Below are 23,908 nucleotides of genomic sequence, written 5' to 3' on the forward strand. Positions count from 1 at the left end.
AGCGTGCAAGTCTCAAACATCTGTCCAAAACATCTGTGTTGGGGACAGACATCAACAGCTCAGGGATTTCTACTATAGTTCTTCTCCACACCAAGTTTCATAATGTACTAAAACACAATAAGTGCATCCCCCACAAACGACTCTGCTGGCAAAAAACGATGACTCTCACTTTCATTTGCATAATTTAAAACAAATTTTAGCGACAGCAAAAGAGTTCAAAGGCTTTTAGTCGGGATGATAACAAGATTATGTGAGTGTTTAAAAAAAATGCAAAAAGGTAACAGATCATCATCATTAGCCTAAAATGGAGAATAATACTAGTTTTCAGAAAAGGGTTTCGGAGACAAAACCATTGGAGAGCACTAGCAGAGCACTCAGGGGTGCGCTAATGAGTGCATAATGATATAAAATACCCCCGAGAACACGCATGTCATTGTTGTTATTACATAACCAACATGGCTTGGATGGCTCCATTCAAACTGGTAGTTGTGCCTTTACCTGAATAACAGCACAACTGTACCTTATATACAAAGAACATCAGGTATGTATGAGACTTACGCCTAAGAGAAACAGTGAGAGAGACAAGGGTATAAAAAAATACATTTGATCAATTAATTATTGCTCTTTTGTAACATTGATCACATTGGACATGAATGGTCTGATCAATCTGAGAATATGACCTTAAGAGTAGCCACATCTGGACCACGGTTTCCATTTTCATCTACCCGGCTTTGTTTACAGAGGCAGGTTTATTTTAAAAGGCTAATAAAAACCCAAATCCTCATTAGATCGTAGCTGATGGTTATTCAAAACATTTTGACAGTAGCATATCTCTTGCAACCGAAAACTGCTCACTCTCGATCGGTCTGTTGCTCGGACGACAAATGGACAACAAACAAAAAAGCATAAAACAGAAATCTTCAAATTTTGTCTTTTTTAGAGATTACATTGATGGTAGATGAAAACAAAAAGCTGTTTTTGAAATTTTAACTTGTATGATTCTTCTTAAAATTATATATAAAACAACAGAAAGACAACAGCAAAAGGTGAGTCTCGTACATCTTCATTAGCCCTTGATCCTGAAAGGACCTTGAAGCTATAGGCGCACCTTTTGTTCTCATGTACATCATTTACAGATCCAACCTGTGCTCTTATGTAAATAACACTGTTTATATAACATCACAAAGAATTAGCTGTTTCTTTGTAATTCTAATGGCAGATAGGCTAGCTATAGCTTTGTAATTGAGTTACATCAGTCCTCTTGTCTGACAGCTAGCAAAAGAGTATTGAACAAAATGTTAACCTATTCTTTTAGAGAGCTTTGAAAAGAGGCTAGCTCATCGTTTCAGTGACTATATTTGTCTCAAAGATTCGCTTTATGAATTCTTTTAGCAGTCTTTAAGCTAAGCTAACCATTGCCTACCTGCACCTCAACAGCAATTCATTAATCTTCCCTTCTAATCACAAAAGCAAATAACTGCAAGTCCCTAAATGCCTGTTCTAAACTAGTACTACTGCTTAACAAAGTGTTGTTAGTGACAGCTGAGAGTGTACTCTGAGATTTTGCTCTGACAGCAAGTAATTGCAAATTCCACAATGAGATTGTGGCAAGTTTGTAACTGTCTATTGGGTTTTTTCCTTTTTTTCCCCAGGTTCTCATTACACAGTCACAGAGAACAAAGAAAAGAAAAAAAAACATGCACTTGGACTCCAATGAAAGCGTTCATTCTTTCTCTGGTCACCAGGCGTCCACTGACTGTGCCAGTTACTGGGTTTTCTAAAGAGGCGGCCTGGAACATGGCAGCCTACTGCAGGGATGTTCTCTTTGCACCTTCTGGTACCAAACTTCAGTATACAACAAACTTCTGCAGGTTTTATAGAGCTGCCTCTGGAGAACTTCGAGTAAACGTATTTATGAACATGAGAGAATTTGAATGTGTCCTCAGGGCAAAGGGTGGTAATTAGCCTCATGGCACGGTCTTGCTGTCAGTCTAATGGCCTGCCTCTGTTTGAGTCAGCACAACATAAAATCTCCCTCACCAATTACTGCTGCACATCTGCGGAAGAAGCATAAAAATACAAAGAAACAACCAAACAGGCGCGTAGGATGCATACGGTACGATTCTACCTACGTGAGCGCAAACCTAAACAATCAAAGAGAGCATAAATAAATAAATCATATTCATTGCATAGTAAATGGAGCAGATATGCAAACAACTCTTGTATAATTTATCAAGCAAGTTCAGAAGTGGTAAGTAGGTCTTATAACTTTCATTTCATTTCATAAAATAAAGAACACACCGTGGCCAGCAATTTATTCATCTCCACTGGTCTTCACTGCATGCAAACATGTTTTAATTGTTCATTTTAGACCGATCAAAGGGCAATCAAGGGCAGAGCTGGGATTAGCTGTTAGTGGAATAAATTGATATATTATATCCACTACACGGTCCCTCCACCAGTTTCAGTCACTCTTCACCAGCTTTTTAGAAAACACAAGCTGATATTTTGTAGTAATAATAATAATAATAATGGATTGCATTTATATAGCGCTTTTCAAGGCACCCAAAGCGCTTTACAATTCCACTATTCATCCACTCTCACATTCACACACTGGTGGAGGCAAGCTACAGTAGCCACAGCTGCCCTGGTGCAGACTGACAGAAGCGAGGCTGCCATATCGCGCCATCTGCCCCTCTGGCCAACACCAGTAGGTGGTAGGGTAAAGTGTCTTGCCCAACGACCAGGATAGAGAACCCGGGGATCAAACCGGCGACCTTCCGGTTACAGATACGCTTCCCAGCCCCCTGATACTTGTGTAGTGATACTTTAATCTCTGAACCAGTCTGTCTTTAAGCATTGACTTAGTGAATTTAGTGCAGTAAAAATCAAGTGATGTTTGTCCTTCCTTTAAAGTGTCAGTAATATTAGAAGTAAAAATAATGTGGGACTCAAATAATAATAATAATAATGAACGTAAGTGCAAATATGATGTATTCTCAGCCTTTTAACTTTTGGCTTTTTTTTAAATTTTTTTGACATTAGAGATGATGATAGAGAAATTCTGGCCAGATACGAATGTTAAAAATAACGGAAAAAAATCTAAATTTAAAGTCTGTTTTGCTTGTTTTCATTTATTTGTGCAAACAAAGAAATCATCAGTATTAAAGCCCTGCTGATGTTGAATTTTTAAGAGCATTGTTGGTGGCTTAAAAATTATTATTCATTCATTTGTTGTTTCGACATATTGGCAGAGATTCTTTGTTCTCTCCCTCAGATACATGAAAATATGAAAAAAAAAAAAAAACGTTCCTTCCAAAAAGGTACTTTTCTAACAGGGAAGCTGCAGAGCGCCCTCTGGAGGACAAGCTATGCAACATCAGCACCTATAACACAGCTGAAGGGTGTTTCTTTCTTATCTTCTTTGCGTTTATCGTCCTATTTATCAGCTAATTATTATAAAATAACTGACTGGATTTTTAGTCTTGTAGCTCTTCACACTGTTTCTGAATACTTAACCCAGAACTGAACACAGAAATATCAGCCCTTTATGCTGGTAAATGCCAATTTATTTGCTGATGTCAGCCCATACAGTTTTGATGCCCTTATTTTGGACTCTTGACTAACTGACCAACTGTTGCATTGCACATTCAATAGTATGGCGCCATTATCCTGCATTGGTATTCATTTTTGCTTCTTATAACTGACTTACGTAACAGTAAATAGTCATTACATAAAAATGATGACTCTGCAGTGTAAAATGTGACATGTATGTGAGTTTTCCTGCTATACGGAAAAAGTTATGAAATATTCAGCCTCCTGCCGATCTCCTGAGGGGCAACAGCGTGGCACAGTCCTCACATTGCTCTTTTGTGAAACACGCACACTCGAGAAAGAGCGCAGTAATTGCCTTGCATGGTGCAAATCTGTATTATACTTTACCTTATGCAACAGCATCTACTTCAAATACAGTAGAAGCCTCAACCTCGGCCTGAAGTTCAGCTGTCACCATAGCAACACGGAGCTGCAGCAGCACTTGCCCACTCACGCTCATCCATGAAATAAATAAATAAAATACACACGCACGTGGATGAGGATGTGTACTCACACACACACAAAGAGCCCAAACAGCTGTTTCAGAGCTGCTGGGGAAGATGATTATATTGTTATCCCTCAATGGATGTGAATTTAAACGAAACCCAGCCATTATTGTTAAAGCAGACACTCACTCCCTTCCTGATGGTTGACTGCAACACCAGCCCATTTGCATTGAAATTACATTCAGAGCAGGTGTATATATACTGTCAGGAAAAGTGCTGAGCTACCGCAGCATATACCCTCTTCTTCCACTTCTGTCTTGTGCTATCGTGCCAGATTAAGCATTCATTTAAGCACAATTCTATTCAAATCAACTCAAACACGGAGCTCAGATGATATAATCTTGATAAGCCAATGCTTGTACATTCTGTTCCAACAGCACATTGAGAGGTGGGAAAAAAATGGGGAAAAAAATGCTCAACAGATATAGACAACATTTCTGTCACCGCAGGTGCAGCAAACATTTGATTGATGCTGACAGTAGAATAAATCTGGCATTATTCTCTATTTTATCACTGTCAGCAGATATCCTGAAAAGACCCAACCTAACACTGTCTTAGTCCACCTCTCAATCATTTTCTCACTCCATCATCTGGTGTAATTTTAAGAATACTGGTTCTTATTGATAAATAGTAGAGACTAAAAAAAACTGATTCATCCAAGACTTTATTGACAGTTTACCAGTTGTCATTTCTTGATTGAGCTGTGGTAGATGCGAACTAGAAATAGACTTATTTACTGGACTTGTGACTGGCTGGGTCAGACTCATATGTTAAGAGATTGTGAGCTGGTGTGTTTAATGCACACGCAACAACAGCATAGGCAGGTAGTCGTGCACTCACTAGCAGCGATAGACTAAGCTGTTTTACGATTAAAGTGAAAAAATACAAAAAGTTCACTGAAGTAAAACTGTGATAGAAAGCGCAAAAATGCAACAACAAAACCAATGAGACACTTAAACACGGACAAGTTAAAGAAGCTAACAAAGGAAAAGCGGCTAAAGCGGAAAGTGCCATCCAGAGCTAGCAACAAGCCAGCAGCCTCGGTATCAGCAAAAGGTCAAAGCAGTGAGGAAAATTAGGAAGACAAATGAAAAAGAGAGAAAGGCTCAATGGGGTGTTTTCTGATAAAATTATAAAAATGGTGGAAAATGATGTCAGTGCCTAACATTTGTTTTCTTCTATGAATCTGGCGCACCTACTCTTGTTTTATAAGCAGCGTTGGGCAAGTTACTTTGAAAAAGTAATTAATTATAGTTACTAGTTACTTCTCCAAAAAAGTAACTGAGTTACAATATTCTAAAAGTAATTCATTACTTGAAAAGTATTGCGTTACTTTAAAAAAAAAAAACGTTTAACCCTCTGGGGTCCAGGGTATAATTGGCCATTTTTAACTACTTTTGATTTTCCCCCTACATTTTACCTTTAAAAACTATTTACTTTGCCTTGTTTGGTATTATTCTTTTCAGCACAACCTCACATGTCTAAATTTACAGTTATGTTTTCATTTTGACATACTGTATTAACACAACTGATCTAAAATCAGACAAAAACATAAAATCAGAGTAGAAAAAGTTATATATTTTTTACTGTAACAACCACAAACATGTTTAATGAATCATATTTCATAACTTTAAATGCAAATATAAATTGTCAATTTTAAAATCCTATGCACAAGTTTTGCAAACAACAAAGTTACTTGCAGCTATTTACCTTGATTTTTTAAATAACCATTTCAAACTATTTACATAACAATCAGCTGTTCTGCATTCAATAAGATGCCACACAAACTATTTGTGCCACTCCAAAAAAATAATTTCTGTCCACTATAAAGGAGAACATCACAGCCTGATACCTGCAGGTCTGACAGCAGCAGGTGTATCACTGCTGTTTCTACCTGGAGACAGCAGTCACCTCATTGTTCTGACACACAACACAAAACTATCCACAACACTACACACGACAACACATTAACTACACACTCCAAACACGGTAAACGTCACAAATCTCTCACGTCTCAAAACTCGCTCTCTCTTTTTTCTGCTGTCTTTCTCTCTCTCGCCGTCACTCCTAAAACTTCCGCTGTTTTTTGTTTTGTTTTTTTTTTTCTCATAAGCAGAGAGTGCTTGCTAGCGCTGCCCTTGGACAGTAAACGTGACGAAACTATTGACGAAAAAATGCTGCGTAAATATTGTTTATCATGACTCTGGCTTTACGTGGCCTATCAACACAATTTAAAAACTGGTATATTTCACCTTGTTGCTTTGTCTTTAAGTGGTCATGTGATTGGCTTACCACGACTACTTTACTCTTCCTCAGTCAAACAGCAGCACTCATGCGATTGTTTTGCCCCCTTAGCTCCAGGTGTTGTGCTAGACAGTGATCGTGATTACCGTCCGCGGGAGCGCGCGCAGCTGCTTAAAGCTGTAGCGTCTACGTAAGATTACTTACGTAGTCAGCTACTTCCGTGCAACTGATATAAGATGCGGTAAGCTGAACACGGCTTCAATTGTCTGTTTGTTGAAAATAGTAACGGACCGCATTTTCTTGTTAGTAACTGTAACGGCGTTGTAACGATAGGAATAGTAATTAGTTAGGTTACTCATTACTGGAAAAAAGTAACGCCGTTACTTGTAACGCCGTTATTCCCATCACTGTTTATAAGGCAAAACATGTCAGGTAAAACTCATTTTCAGTCAAGTATTTATATCACTTTCCAGCTGTAGAACACTTTATTTTCAGCTGTTTAAGAGAGCAAAGATCCTGCAGAGATCCTGCAACGTACTGCAGTCTGCAGGAAATTTTAAAGTTTAACAATCTCTTTGAAGAAAAGCGGATTCCACAGGAAGAAAAACTAGTATGTTCAGGCAACAGAGAAAATCGTGAAGCACCCCATAAACTTGCTTTGGAGATACTCACAATTCACTTCAGTGTGTTTTTAATCTTAGATATAATTTAAATTTTGCACTCCTGGCAGACCAGAAAAGCTCAAAACTACGAACCAGAAGGATTTGTAACACAAGTCATAGCACTTTCGCTTGCAGTGAGACGGTGCTTGAAAGTGATGTCAGATATTAACAAAGGGTCCTGATTTCAGAACTTTGCTGCTATGATTGTGTTTTCTGTGTGTGCGTCTCTGTGTGCCGATCAATGCACTAATCCTGTTAGCAGTCCCGTTAGCCCAGATTGAACGGGCTTGATTAATGGATTAGATGACACACATACGGTTAACAGAGCCACACTTTCTCACAGCCATCTCCGCTCTGTGGCCTCTGTTCCCTGCTACATCTTGCCAGCTCCAGCTTTAGTCCAACAATTACATTTACAAATAACAATGTTAATTGTAAGTCTATTTCTAGAAACCTTTCCATCTTTCTCTCTGTCATCAGAACTGAACGAAGTGTGATGTGGAAAGAGAAGAGTGTGTTTTTATTATTTCTAGTGCTGGATGATGAGGATGAGAGAAAAAAGGCAACAAAGGTGTGCAATGCCATTCGAAATACCAGTGTGTCGACCAATGTGAAGAACACTTCTTTTTTTATGACAACCTTGACAGTGATCATTCAGTTTTCCCCCTCCTGTTTGAAATGATGACAGAAGGATACAGGCTGGAGTGACAGCGTGTGAGATGCACACCTGTCTACACACCAGCCGCTGTTAAGAGCTGTATCACCCACAGCTCATGCAGGTGATGACAGGCATGTCATATAAAGTTTTTTAGTGCACTCATTTGTGAAAGATGCAGTGTAACAAGATCTGAAGCACAGTTTACACTTTCAGGTGTGAAAGCTGGCCTTAAAATATTTTAAGTAAAAAGAAAAAAAAAACCCAGTGACCTCTTTTAAGCACAAACTGTGACAAAATGACATATTTTGAAAAGAAACCAGTGACAATAAGTAGAAAGCGTCAGCGATCTTGGACATTCACAGTGACTGCTCTCATTCGGGACACTGGAGACAAAAAGGCTTTTCTGTGACTCTTACTGGAGGGGAGGTTGGAAGCTGGTTGGCTCAGTGGAGCATGAAACCCAGCGAGAGAACCAACAGTCCAGTCCCTGTCTGTGCTCAAGCTAGCACATAGTTTTAATGACAGAGAGGGAAGAGAGTAAAACTTCTTTTATCAGTCTCTTTGCTCCTTTTTAATCTACATTGACTTGACTAACAATCCCTTTCACTGCCCTCCAATTCTTCATCCTCACTGCTCCCTTCACTTTCTGCCCATGGTCCCTTGACCCGAAATTACCTCTCATCATCTGCTCTTGTGTCTCGTTTCCTGCAGGCTTTGTCCTCATTTTCACTCTGCTATCCCCTCGTTATTCAGACGACAGAGAAAAACACAAAGTCAGAGAGGATAACTACTGTGTCTCGGGCTAATAAAAGAGTTAATTAAACTCCTTCAGTTTAGACATGGCAACTGCATTTGATTGGTCCATCTTGGTTTGTTATCGCGTATCGCGTGCATCTACCTTCTCCGAGCTCACTCGTGTCAATATGACCGATCACCTGACCCCTGCAGACAGAGGTTGTGACCTTTGTGATATCCACAGACTTGTGCATGCCTCAGGGGTTGTCTCCTAATAGCACGATCGGGGGTTCGAGAATTCTGCATCGACTCCGTACAGATCAAAGAATCACTGGCCAAAGCTTACTTAAATTGCAGAGGTCAGAATACATTACAGGCTAAGTGAGCAGTAATATCGATCAGTAAAAGGCGCGTGCCTGTCTGAATGGCATCTTAGGGGATGAGTGCAGGACTGCAGCTAACACTGAAAACACAGAGGTCATATCTTTGTTGTTGGTGTATATCACAGATTTTTGCACATTATGTTTATTATTTAAGTGCTGTTTCCAAATTTTTCTTAATATTTGGCAAACCTGTTAGCGATTTCCATAATGGCTTGGAGTCTGGATGAGAGAAAGGTGTTTAGCTGTCTGTCAGAACATACGCAGCATGTGTATTTAAGGCAACACAAGGCTTTGTGCCTAATTATTTCTTGCCTCGGAGCAGTTGCCAACATTACTAAAGTCCTGGCTGCGAAGTGTGCATAATGGTTTGTGGAAGAAATATAAATTGAAGTTAAGAGTCATATAAACACCTGCCAAAGTGTAGATTATGCTTAAGTAGGTGTCTCCAAGAGCACATTTTGATGATGGCATCATTACAATTTTCAGACACACATACACTTGAAAACAATACCAGCCATCCTGTCGCCTCCTTGTAGCAATCAATACAGGTTGTGATAGAAAAGCATTGATGTAACATAGATAATGTGCACAGCACTGAGTTTATGCAACAATGCTTTCCTCATTTTCTCTCCAATGATTGACATTTTTTTCTGACCCTGAATACTTAATCACAGCCAGCTGCCTTCCTCTCCCTTGTTCTCTCTTTGCTCCATCTCTCGCTTAATGTGTTGTTTCGAGGTGGAGCTTTTCTGCAGGGATGATTAGTGTTGATTTGCCTGGAGCTCCAGGCCATTAAAACACACATGCTTAAAACAATCATGCCCAGGCTTAATGTAATCTAAATAAGCAAACAAATAAATGAATAAAAGGAAACATAGCACCACTTTTTTGGGGGGTGGGTGGGTGGGATGAAGCAGGGGAGGGAAACTGGAGACCACTGGTTGCCTAGCAACCAGTTACGAGTGATGTGTTGAAGTTGATGTCCAACCAAGACCAATAGGACATTTCAGTTCTTTTCAGTGCTGACAGAAGTGGCAGCCAATGAGAGGGGGCTGTTTAATAAGCCTGCCTACATGGAGACAGCTATATCTCCATTAATAGCATAAGAACTGTAACTATGACTGCAAGCACAGACTGAGTGTGTGTGTGTGTGTGTGTGTGTGTGTGTGCAAACAGAGCCAAATGCTGCAGGATCAAGGCTGAAACAAGATCTCTCAAATCTTGCTTCTGCAGGCACACTCGTACACGCACACACACCCTCATTCTTTACCACACACGGAGGCTCATGAATTGAATTCCCAATAAGATGGGAGAGGAAATGGTGGATGATATTTTTCTGGGTTAATAAATACTTCAAAGCCCCAAGATGGAAGCAATTTTCACACTGCAGAGAAGCACAAGCTCTCCTAAGGCACCAAGCTGTGCACATGACTGTGTATTTGTGAGTGTACAATATTGTCTAGGAGGGGAGGGGTTCAAAGAGTTTATAAACCTCTGTATTTTTTTGCACACACACAGATAATATATCTAGATTACATTACAAAGAAACACAATGAAACAGCACTTAAAATATTAGATCTGGGTCTCATGTTTTAGGTATTTGCTAATATGGTCGTAAATATTACAATGGAAATTGGCAGTCCACCACTGCATAGGTATATTTCTCTGAAAGCACAAAGACAATGTCTGTCAATTTTTAAGATATACGATATTTTACTTTTATTTACTGTGAAGTTAGGACCCAAAATGGTAGACTTTGCCCAATCCTTCAATGGTAAAGAATCCTTACAGAAACTCACGTGTCCAGATCTGGATTGACTCCACAATCTAAGCTGGGCCAAGCCCCATCTCTGGCAAAGTTGTCATGCAAATCCAATCATAACTTTTTGAGAAAAAGGTGAACGCACAAACAGAACGCATCACATAGCTTCCTCTTAACTGCTTGTAAGACTTATTTTCCATTCTTCTATCAGGTTTCTGACATCAGTACTTTGCTGAGGTAGTGATTGTTTCTAACAGCTGCTTGTAGTCAGAGTCAGTGAAGCGTGAAACGTACAGTACGTGCACTTTTTGGGGCGGAGGGAGAAATAAGACAAGATAAGGTTAATAGGATGCTTGTAGCAGCCATATGTGCATCTGTGGGCTCTCTGCTGAGTGACAGCTTTGGATGGGACCCTGCTGTGTACTCTGTCCTGGTTCTCTGTGGCGGCTGGGAAAACTTTTAAAACAGTTGCTTTTCTTTGTTGTTGAATCTAAACTTTTGTAAATTAGATTTTTTTTTTTGTCCATTATAAAGTCATCGAGTATGCAAACAAGAACTGATGCATCAGCAACATCCCTTTAAGCTTTACATTAAACTTTATTTTATTCAGTTTTGCTTATATAGCATCAAATCACATCAACAGTTGCTTCAAGGCGCTTTATATTGTACGATAACAAATCTTCTATATGTGCATGTACAGACAGAACAGACAAAAGTGAGATGGTACGATCTTCTGTCTGCTTTGATGTCCCTCTTTTTAATGCATATATAGGGAGTATAAATGTTAGCCATTTAAACTGCTGATGAATGCCTAAGGTTGGGATATAAACAGCTCATTTACATAGAAAAATGGCGATCTTTAATGTGAGCCATTAAAATAAGATAAAGAAACTTGGACAGAAGGGTGCGGTATATACCCATTAACAATCTGAATGGTCCACTAATGTAACGGCATAGAGTAATATGTCCTCTTGCAAAGCGTAGGAGCATAACTAAAGAGATATTAAGCATAAAAACATTTGTATCAGCATGTAAAAAGTCTTTGTCTGTGGAATGCCTCTCGCGGCATCATTCATCACGCCGTGGTTTCTCTGAGCTGCATACTGATTAATGCCCGTCACTGACAGGGAATCTATTGCAATGAGTCGCTGTGGTGACGATTCGATGAACAGAAGGCGAGGCTGGGTTTTTGATGGATCGGCCGACGTCTGAGATAAACAGCATCAGGCAGACACTCCAACTCAATCTTTCTGTCCATCCAGGCTCCGGTTATCAAACAGCTGGGCGAAGAAAGAAATACTTTTAACTTTTCTTTCTTTCACGCCACATGCTGGGACCCGTCTCACTCTTTCCCAAAAAAGGACCTAACCCATTATCCTGCACAGTCTTGTATTTTCATTTTTCTTTTACTTGTTTGCGTGCGTACTTTTTGGAAAACAAGTTGGTACAGGCTAGAAAATATTAATTGGGCTGTTTGAGTTTTAGCTGCCAGTGGATTCAAGGCAGCTGAAGTTTAATTTAAGCCGGGGTAAAAATAAAAAACTTAAAATAATGGCGATCACGGCTGGAACAATAACACTGGTTTAGAAAAGATAAGGGTTTAAACGCTTTGATTAAAATAGCTGAAAACAGTCATCATCTGACAGCAAGCTTAGCCCCCCTGTTGCTAATCAATGTTTACAGTTTATCTCATACATGCTGATTATCGGTTGCGTATCACTCACTGTGTAGTCAAGTCAGCTGTGCAAACCAACACGAAGCCTTACAGCATCTCTCTTCTAAGCTACTACAGTCCTTCTCAGTCTTGTCCCACATTTCACTTCTCCTACCATTTTTCTAGGAGTATGTTAGGTGAATGCAAATAAGGAGAAGACATTAAATTAGGGCAGCAACTGAACTGGAGTGTATTTAAACGTAGTGGCTGATCTGCTAGACGGCGGTTAGTGTGTTTTCTGACATTCCGACTTTTCAGTGACAGCTAGGTCCCCTCTCTGAATGATGCAAGCAAACAAAAGTCACACAAATTTCTCTCGTTGTGCAATTAACGGCATAAATTCACCATTGTTGGCTGTATTTGCTAAACTTGTGGACAGAGACCCAGTGGCTCTTTAATGAAAGCACAATCAGAGCTTTAACTGCTACAACATGAGGTCAGACTCTTACTCTAGATGCACAAAAACACTCCAACACCTGCGCGCACGCACGCACAGTTACACAGCCTGTAAATTAGCCCAGTCAGCAGTGTTGATTGAGTGCCGTGGACTCATTTCTTGTGTTTAAATCATCTCTGAGCACAGAAAGCACGAAAGCTGCATTAAAAGAACAGCTAGCGAAGAATAAAAGTATTAGTGTTCATCTCTAAATCCCCCCGCATGCTTTATAGCTCTCCTTTTGTCATCACCCTTTCCACATCCCGTCTCAAAGCAAGCTCACCTATTTCTCCACAGGATGTGACTCATTCCAAAGGTTGAGGAGTAATCTTGACTCCTGCTGTGATTTCTTTTCTCGCCCTCTTCTCTTGAGCTGTTTACTGTTGCTTTGTTGCTGACCAGCACAAGTGGTTTTCTTTTTTCTTCTTCTCCCTTCTGCCTCTCTCCTTTCTTTATCCACGCTTTCCTCCTCGCCTCCTCAGCACCAGCTTTTGTCTCCCTTTCTCTCACTTTCTCTGCAGATTTCCAGCGCCCGAAAACTCCTCCTCCTTCTTCAGCTTGCGGCAGCCAGACTACATCTCCTACATGTCTCTGCCTGAGCTCTCTCTCTCTCTCTCTACACACTCTCTCTCCCTGTGCTCTCCCGCTTTCTACCCAGTTTACATTCACCCTCCTCCTCCTCCTCTCTATCCCGTCACTATGGAGACACACTGAGCCTATACCAAGACAAGCTTGTGCTCGCAAGGAGTCTAAGTTTTTGTGTTTGTGTGCTGCTTGAGTTGAAAGAGTTCAGCAGTGATGTAAATATTCAAAACAAAAATTACATTGTTAATAATAATATGTGAGATAACTCCTGATCACAGGAGTATCTTTATCTTTTATATTTATCTATATCACTTCTAATTATATAATAATTATATATTTTTTGGTTTTGTGTTTAGCACAAAGCTTGGAAACGGCTAGAGTTAGCTTTACAGCAGAAATATACATTTTATGGCCTTTTTTGCCTCCTTTCCGCCTTTATAATAATGATGCTTAGGAATGTTTTATTAATATTATGAAATACTTTACAACACCCCCACTTTTTTAAAGCCTTGAACATATGCTTCACTAGAAGCACAAGCAGATAAAATAAAATTCAAATAAAATTCTCATATTTCATTAGTGTATTGGGCTATTTGCCCAGTAGACAGGCTTCGAGCCCCAGGACCCTGAACTGGGCAAGCAGAAGAAAATGGAGGGATTTATGCTAACCAAGCTAGCTAGTGTTAGCTTCCATTGCATTTTCTATAAATAAATAGTCTATGGATTCCCTCTCTTTTCTGTGTTTATGTCGCAAATGTAATGATATCAACATTATCACCTAAGAAAAACCAGGGGTCTAATAATTGTTCTTTTAGCTATTATTAGTTGTAAAAGTTGTAAAAGATGTTGTTAAAGAGTCTGGAAAGATTAGCCTCAAGTCTGAGCTGTAACAAATTCAGAATAGTTGCAGTTTGACACAAAACACCTTAAAGTCTTTAAAATGGATTTAAATATATCCACTTCTTTGTATATAAGATCTAAAGCAATTGTAAACCTATTATACTGACCTGAACTCCTACACAGTGAATGCAAATATTAATGGAAATATGGGAGTAGAAAAAAAGAAAAGAAAGAAAAACAGGGAATCTCATTTCTAATTGATGCGAAAAAGTATTTTGTAGTTTGTGATCATCTCAGCCGGGACAGTTTGATACCAGTCCGACCTTTCTGATTGGTCAAACTTAATGCTGTCGACTGGAACTTCAGAGCCCTCTCGCAACCAAAAATAAAGCTTTAGTCTCTGGCTGCAGTTCTAAACAAGTTTAGACATGTGACAGGAAGTAGCCTAGAGCACAGAAAATTCCCATTCATCTGATCATTATCAGTTTTGCAATTCTCCTTCGTGCCTCATTTCAGAGAAATACCATCACTGAGGAGGCTTTCGTAATATTCAAATATCTGCTATTTACCAAAGAATGAAACATTTAGAAATGACTCACCTTCTCTTATGTCTCTTAGGTCAGGACAACACTAGTCCATGTGGTTACTTTATATATTGAGCGGGTACATGTGTTTATGTCCGTATTAAAGTGTCACATAAATGAAATCCAAGCTACAAAGCTTGACGTCATTCTAGCTATTTCTGTCTTTACAAGCGTCTACTTATGTGATCCACGGGGCATAACCTAAATAGAGTGCTTGAATCCCTCACACTGGCATCTCCATTAGAAAACAGCAACAACGGTTGAGTCTTAAATCTGTAATTTGATTTTTTTTTAAACCTTTAGACATTATTAAGCATTTTTAACTAATTTTAAAGGAATAGATCCCACGTGGTGACAAAATAGTCCCCTAAAGACCCAAGTAAGCAAAAAAATATGCAAACTTCAAGATCTCAATGCACAATTATCAAAACTGAAGTAATTCACAATTGGGATATTAATGTAACATCTAGCAAACATATGCTAACATAAGCTAACTTTTTCAGGTGTAGGGAAAGCATATATAAACAGTGTAAAACATGGACGTAGCTTTTAGCTCAGAAAAAGGAAGCCAATGCGAAAGTGCCTTGTAACGGCATTCTGTCTGTTCTATCTGTTAGTGTTGATACTTGTATCCTTTCATATTTATATTTGCTTTGTTGTCCTTTGTACGTCTGCTGCTATGGCGACTCAGTTTCCCTCTGGGATTTATTAAGTTTCTTTGATCGGCCATCAGATGGCAATAGCTGTGACTGCATGTGAATGGAAGTCTACGGAAAAAACAGCTTTCTCTCTTGACCTCTGTAAACACTTTCCTGCTCAGTGTATGAGCTCAGTCACTTGGTTTTTGGTCAATAAAAAAAAGAATGTCTATTTACTGCACTACTGTTTAACCATTGGTATGCTTGTAGCTGTCTATTGTGAGCCATTTCATTTACTTATCAAACGCTGTTTATGTGCCAAAAGAGAAATAACCTCCTTATTACTAAAACTGATTCTGAAGTACGACTTAATCTCAAAATGATCAATAATATTTTTTTCTTAATTCGGCCCTTATGCTCCTCTCTGTCACACACTTCAGAAGCAAACCATCTTTTGTACTGTCTATAGCCTCCTTACACATGGCAGTCAGAGCTACACATAGTAGAAACTTGCTACTCACATTTATGACATATTTATGACATATTTCCAATTAGAAGTGTCATTTCAAGGTTTAAAGGGATGTGATACTAGTAAAGCTAGTCAACTTAATGGTGTCACAAACCACAACAGAGGAGAAATTATTAGTAATGAGTGACTAAATTGAACCTTGGCTCTGTATAGATGAAACAAACACAACAAAATCAAGTAAACTCATCCCCGTTTTTACAAACAGATTTAACAAGTGAAGATGTTTCCTGTGAAGAAGTAGTAGACCGGGATGTGCAGCGCTACAACAGATCTACCAACTGCAGGTTCATGAGCCACCGAGGGGTCACACATATTCTCTCCTGACACCTCCTACACGATCTGCAGCACGGTGAGCGCTATGACAGGAGGTTGGTTTTTTTTTTTTTAAAAGAAGAAGAAAAACTGCAGGAAAGTGATATCAGCAGCAAGCAGTGACGGTGAAGTACACTGCAGTCCTGAGGCAAATCTGCCCACACAAAAATTAACACCAGCTACTACTCACTCCCTTTTCACACATACTGTATCTCTGCACATTTCAGCACGCCGGACGCAAATACACATATGAAAAACAAATGTTCCTCACCGGGCGCAGGCATGAATTTTCGGTGCGAGAACTTGTGAATAGGCAAGATACCTAGAAGCATGTACTGTACGTGGCGCTCGCTTAATGCTTGCGTGTCTGTGTAGGTTCTAGTTTATGAAGTATACGATCCGGCGGTGTCTAACGAAGGCAGGAACCATCTGGTGTTGGGATGTGAGACAATCTGTCCATTTGGAGAGGTGACAAAGAAGGTGATAAGCACAGAATAACAACACACACACAAACTATTTAGAATAGTGTCAGAAAAAAAAAAGTAATCCAGCACACACACACACACACACACACACACACACACGTATTTCATTTCATTTATACCAATTGCACAGTCTCTATGGTAACTAGTAGCCATCTTCTACAAGCTGTAGAAGAAAAGCTGAACTCTCATGACTCTCCTCAATTTATTTTAGACCCTTCATGCAGTTCGCACACACTTAGTCACTTTAAGCTTTTCACAACACATTCCTAGCATATTGGGTGTACACTTACTGAAATTGCACGTTGTAAAAACTGAGGAGAATGCAGGGACAAGTCCGGCCCTGTGGGTGAATCACACACACACACAGATATACGCCCACACGCATACACCTACACGATATGAGCACACACTAACAGGCCTTCACATGCAAAGGACGAGTATGAAGAGGCAAAAGCTTTTCCTCCGCTGCTCTATTTTACAAGAGCAGATCATGATTATATACCACGAAATCATGAAAATCAGTCAGAGAGATGTTGCACTTACTTCCTGTATCTATTTAATACATAGGGTTGGTTTAAGTTAGCGGTAGTTAACCTGGATGTTAGGAGATAATAAACAAAATAAGTGCAATTAATATGTGTGTGTTTCCACTTGGTGCTGCTTTATACTCACAATTCAGCTTATTTTCCTAAAGGTGGAAACAATGTAGCTTTTACTGATTTACTGGAAGGTAAAACTGGAAACACATTAGTGCCATCTTCAGAGTATTAAAGTCAAAACAATCCAGCTGCTTATCATGCACATCATCTTAGTGGGCATGGGTGTGAGGGGAAGTTGACTCCTGGAAGTTAAACATTTATGTCCATTCTACTCAATAAACTGCAGTTCCTATATTTACCTTTAGGAGGTCTATAGAGAAAAAACTAAACTACGTTCTTCTCACACACATAGCCTCATGTCAGGCTATAAAACATGGGAAACCTCTTGTGATTAGACTTAATAAGGTGATAAAAAGTCATATATATTGATGCTATAGTAATTAATCAGCAATTAATATGTAAGATGTTACTCTTTACCCGAGTAGAAGATTTTGTATATACTTCTTGAATTACTCTCATTATGTTATCTGTGTAATTAATTTTTTTTAAAGAGGAAATACTTGAGATTTATAACTACGTTGGAATATGAACTTTCCTCTCTGAACCTGTGAGAGGCTGTGAGTACACATACTTTTGCCTAAAATGCTCAAAACACATCACAATGATTATGATTAGAAGCTTCTATTTTAAGCTATTGTGGGTCTACTACTACTACTACTACTATTCGATTATTTTTCTACCCTCAATTTTAATCTGATTACTTGAAATCAACTTGAACATATCAGAATGGGAAGACGGTCCTTTCATACCCAGAAGACCTTAAAGACTCAGCTTTCCATCCTCTGTGAACATCAATCAAACACATTTCCAGAACAATACACAGGTACGCTACACTTGTACACACTTGCAGCCGCCCTCCCTTGATATTAGGAGCCACTCATCCAGAAAACATTAAGGGAATCGTTCCTTAAGGACCAGAAACTATCTGCACTCCACCACCGTGAATGCGGCTTTCTAAAATGAAATCCATTTCTAATTGCTTCACTGTGGGCTCTCAGAGGACTCTCTTTAAATGAGAGCAATTTGGGGCCTCGACTCAGTTATTTTGTACTTTCTTTCACCTCCAGACGAGATCTGATTCAAGCGAGAGGCAGCAGCGCCACCGTGTGGATTCTTAAAGGATGTGCCTCTATGTCACTGCACTGCAGGGAAATGAAACAGGGGTATGAGAGTAGCCTGGTAAATCGCCAGGTAAAGCTGATGATTGTTATCAAACAGTCATTTTTACTGACATTTTCATGTTGCAGCACCTCCCGATAAAACAGCTCCCCCAGACATTAACACAACAATCAAGACTTCTTTTCACATAATCTGATGAGCCTGAATGTATTCGTGTTCCAGCTGCACAGCTTCACTTTTTAAAGTTAAATTGGATCCATTTAAACAGGCTTTCTCACAGCCTGGAGAGCTAAGCAGAGTAAGGATGATCACAGTAAATTATTCTTGAGACAGCAGACAGATTTTACCAGGAGACTTTTGTGTTATTAAAAGGAGGCTGATAGAGTTATAAACTCTTCCCCTTATTGCATTCTCAAGTATCTGAAAAAGCCCTCAAAATCAGTTTGGCTTCTGGGGAGAAATTAAGGTTGCAAAGCAGCTTATAACGGCAGATCTCCACAAATATTCAAAAACCTCTGGCCTCCCTCAATCGAAAACACACAAAATACTCTTCTGACATGAAGGAATCCAGGAAAACACGCATTTGGAAAGCTCTAACCACCAGTTTTTTTTCACTCATATTGCTAAAAAAAATAATTGAACTGGTCCCATTAAGTATTTCATGAGTCAGTTTGGTGATACAAGGCGAAGCAATTTATCTTGAGTACGTTCTGTGGAATATGATTTGTTAAATTTGATCGGTGTAAGAAACTCCAATTATAAGCCACATGTGAAAACTTACTCTGTCAATTTTAATAATGAATTTCTCTAAATTATTAATAGCAATTTCATATTTTAAAAATTTAAGTCTGATTTAATGAGTTTTCATTTCAGGTCTTTCAGACTTTTGGTTCTTTTGTTACTTTGCTTTTCAACGTCACAGCTAAGTGAAAATAACTAAGTGCATGTGGTGCCTACGTTAGCTTTATGTGTGCTTGTTGTCCTTTATGATGCAAGACTGACATGGTCTCTGTTCTTAATGCAGCTCCTGGATATTTAGTCTTCTTTCATATTACAAGAATTTTGTCCAATTTTAGCTTTTCTGTTTCCTGCTTGCGGACAGAAACGGGACCCGGTGTGGTCTTCTACTGCTGTAGCTCGTCTGTTTCAATGTGTAATGAGTTCACAGATGTTTTTCTGCATACCTTGGTTGCAACCAGTGTTTGTGTGAGTTACAGTTTCCCTCCTATCGGCTCAAAGCACTCTGACCATTCACCCCTGACCTCTGCCCTCCGACATCAACAGTGATTTTTACTCAAGAGAACTGCCGCTCACTGCATATTTTCTCCTTTTCTAACAATTCCCTGTAAACCGTGCCATGTTTAAAGTCTCTTAAATCGCCTTTCTTCATCATGCTGATGCTTGCTTTGAACTTCAACAGCTCATCTTGACTATGTCTACATGCACTGAGTTGCTGCCATGTGATTGGATGGTTAGATATTTGTGTAAACGAGGAGTTGAACAGGTGTAGCTCATGAAGTGACCAGCGAGTGTATCTTGACAATGTTTTAAAAAACCATAAGGTTAGATATAAATTCATATGCAATTATATTTTTTTAAATATTTTGTATTGGACAGTGTTATTATAACAGTATCTTTAACAAGCCCTCATCCTCTTTATTTAAGCAGTCCTAAGTAGTGCAGTGTGCAGCAGTCTCTAGCACCTGGGACCAACTTCAGATTTAAGCCGGGGCCGTTGCCAAGGGCACAATGATGGGAGAATTAAACACTAACATACATGTAAACTAGCAATGCCATTTTTGATGCCAGAAGAAACCTCTGGATCCCACAAGAAAGCAGAGCAAGAACACAGAGAACACACTAAATCCACCTAATCTTGTACCAGCTAACGGCGCTAAACACTGGAACATCATGCTATTGTTGTGTGGGAACAAAAGACGTGCGTTGCCCCATTGTTGTTTCATATCCTGCTCAAAAATATAATGAAAAGAGATGTGTATATTGTTGAAAGATTATCAGTCAAACACGACAGATCCATACACACTCCCAAGCTGGTTTGCTCCTATACTTCTTTAATTTGGTTTCTTTCTTTATTAGTTTCAGTCTGCATTATGTAGGAATTTGCCATTTGAATCTCTTTTTTAACATCATTAGAAAATACTTGCTTTGATATGTTTGTGAAATTGCAAAACAGAAAGATATAATTTAGTTATATACGAATATTATAATAATAAAAGCAAGTCATGAAAGAATTGGATTATCCAGTAGCGCCACTGAGACTAAATCTAACAGTTAACTTGGACCAGGTGTGACTCCGAAGACTCAATCTACTCCGACGTTATAAACCCTGAATGCCACAGTTACTCTCTCTCTCTCTCTCTCTCTCTCTCTCTCACGCACACAATACTGCAGAGAGAAAGCTGCACCTGCTCTCTGTCTGCATTGTATTGTGCACGAATGAGGACCAGCAGGCTTAAAAGGTGTTTTGAAATACTCTGCTAATCCCTCAACAGCAGGTATCCACATATGTGCCCAACTATACACACACACACACATACACACAGGCCTATGCCCCCACCCACACGCACTTATATCCCACTTTAAAACACTTCAGCAATGCTTCACACTCCTCCCCCATCTCCATGGACACCACTGCATCTGTTGCCCACGGCAATTACCTGGTGATTACATGAAAGCAGTGTCCAGATTCGATTTTTAAAGATTCGTTCTTATCTCTCTCTCTCTCTCTCTCTTTTCCCACTCCCTGTCATTCTCTTAAACCCATATCTCCTTCCCAGCATCACTTTATATTATTCTCCCACCACAATACATCGTTCTCTACACCATCTCCGGACAAACACACACCTCTCTCAGGTGCAGAAGTGACCTCTCCAAGTCTCCAGAGACTACTTCAGTGACAGTGCGCTGCTGCAGTGCTGTGCAGCAGACATACACATACACTCTCTCCCAGTCAGATGTACTCACAAGAGATCGATAAGAAACACTACATCCATGAGATAAGGCCAGCTTCACAGTCTCCCTGCAGACTGCGGACTAGGCAAGGGTAACACTTCATGTTATTGGACCCATGACTCCATTAAAATACTGCTAAGATTATTCCTTCATATCTATTTTAGTACAGGGAAAACGTGATTCAAATACCTTGTGCTTAAAAGCAGATGTTTTCCACTATTCAATTCCATTTTATTTATACGGCGCCAAATCACAACAACAGTCGCCTCAAGGCGCTTTATATTGCACAGTAGATCATACAGAGGAAAACCCAACAATCATATGAAACTACAGTAAATACTTCTTTTTGAACACGTTCAAATTTAAATTTGCAGTTTCCCCAGACTTCATATATGCTGAGTTGTCCAGTAGCCTGCAGTTATCTTTAAAATATAAATAATTAGCCCCTTGGCTATATCTGACTCACACTTGTGTTTAAGTTCACAACAAAATGTATAAAGGAAAAAATACCTCCTGGCACACTACCCAGATGATACTGTCTTGTTTTGTTTTGTCCCCTAAAATATATGCAAACTATGTTACATCCAGTAAATGCAAATTATAAAATCAGACACCAACATGTACATTACACTATGGAGGCACACCATCTCTATCATCCAGCTCTATCCATTCTATTAAAGCTCCTGAGTTGAGTTAAATATCAGTTCATTCTAAACATTTACTATGAGATATAATAACAACAAAAGGAACTGATTATAAACATAAACAACTTGGTCCTTTCTTTACGGGTGGTCACATCGGATCATCTGCCTTCATCCAAGGAAATTCAGGAACAGATGAGAAACAAAGTAACTGAGCTTTATATTAGCATATACAGCTGTGGGACTCCAGCAAACCAAAATTACCCCAAGAGTGCGACAATAGCTCATCCAAGAGGTCACAAAAGACCCCAGAACAACATCCGAAGAACTGCAGGCCTCTCTTGCCTCAGTTAAGCTCAGTGTTCATGACTCCACTATAAGAAAGAAACTGGGCAAAAATGTTCCAAGACAAAAACCACTGCTGAGCAAAAGGACCTTAAAGGTTCATCTCAGTTTTAAATGGAACCATGAACTCTGCCGTCTACCCAAACACTCTAACGCGAAATGTCGGGCCATCAGTTTGTGACCTTAAGCTGAAGCGCAAATGGATTCTGCAGCAGGACAGATCCAAAACACACCAGCAAGTCCACCTCTGAATAGCTTAAGAAAAAAAAAAGAAGACTTTGAAGTGGCCTAGTCAAACTCCTGACTAAATCCAACTCGAAAACCCTTCAATATGGCTGAATTACAACAATTCTGCAAAGATGAGTGGGCCAAAATTTCTCTACAGCATTGTAAAAGACTCACGGCCAGTTATCACAAACACTTAATTGCACTAACATTCATTTAGAAACTGCATGTTGTGTTTACTGGTCTTATCTTTGTCTAATATTTAAATTTGTTTGATCTGAAACATTTAAGTGTGACAAACATACAAAAAATACTATTGTATTCATTTTTAACCCTGTCCATCCTGGTCACTCCAAATAAAACTTCCTCTTCAGCAACACTACTTTCAGCTCCACCTCCTGTCTTTTTGTCAGTGTCACTAGCTTCAAACCATACATCATTGCAAGTCTCACGCTTTACACTTACAAACCTTCCCTTTCACTCTTGCTGCTATCCTTCTGTCATAAATCACCGATGGCAATCGTACCCATCTACTTGACCTTCCCTGCAACCCTTCTTCACTCCCCTTATATAGAACATGAACTAAAACCCAAAATAAAGCATTGGGTAAGTTTTTATACTAAACTTGGGAAATCTCTTTATCCACAGTCATGTTGAATAAGTGAAGCATTGTCACCAAAGCACTATGATAGCAAAGTTGGGGATAGTACAGTCCAAAATAAAAGCAAGTTTCCTGAAGCAAAGAAGCCCGGTGCAAACAGTGAAATGCAATCTGAGGTCTTATAGGGACATGCAGTACTTTTGGCTATACAGTGTACGTGGGCACCCTCTAGTGGCTGCAAAATGTGCTGCACTGCAGTTTCAGTTAATTCAGAAAATCTTTTGATGCTATACAGTATTCAAATTTACATGAACAGGTCTAAAATTAATATACATCCATGCATGTCATACATTGAATACAAATACATAAACATACAGGAATGTATTAACAGTTTAACTGTCTCACATATGCATCCAGACACACACACACACACACAGAAGTGCAGCATGTGGGCGGTATCCCCGGCGCTATAAAACATCTTGCATCCCACATGCTTATATAACTCCCTCTCCACCTCCTCCAGCTGATCACTCATCACTTTATCCTCCGCAGGGAAGGAAAAACACCCCTTCTCACTCTCTCTCATTGAAATCAGCCAGGCAGGCGCCCCCTGCAATCGAGCATGATTTCGTTACACTGCCAGCATCAAAGAAGCACATCACTCCAAAGAGATCGGCC

The 23,908-nt window shown here is 39.4% G+C and overlaps 1 protein-coding gene across 6 annotated transcripts in view; it reads right to left on the minus strand.

Moving 5' to 3' along the window:
- anks1b (ankyrin repeat and sterile alpha motif domain containing 1B) overlaps window positions 1-23,908 on the minus strand; it is a 278,541-nt gene that overhangs the window by 22,264 nt on the left and 232,369 nt on the right. The window lies entirely within an intron of this gene.

The sequence above is a fragment of the Perissodus microlepis genome, chromosome 17 (assembly GCF_051167445.1).
Source record: "Perissodus microlepis isolate ML-2025 ecotype Zambia chromosome 17, ASM5116744v1, whole genome shotgun sequence".
Lineage (NCBI taxonomy): Eukaryota > Metazoa > Chordata > Actinopteri > Cichliformes > Cichlidae > Perissodus > Perissodus microlepis.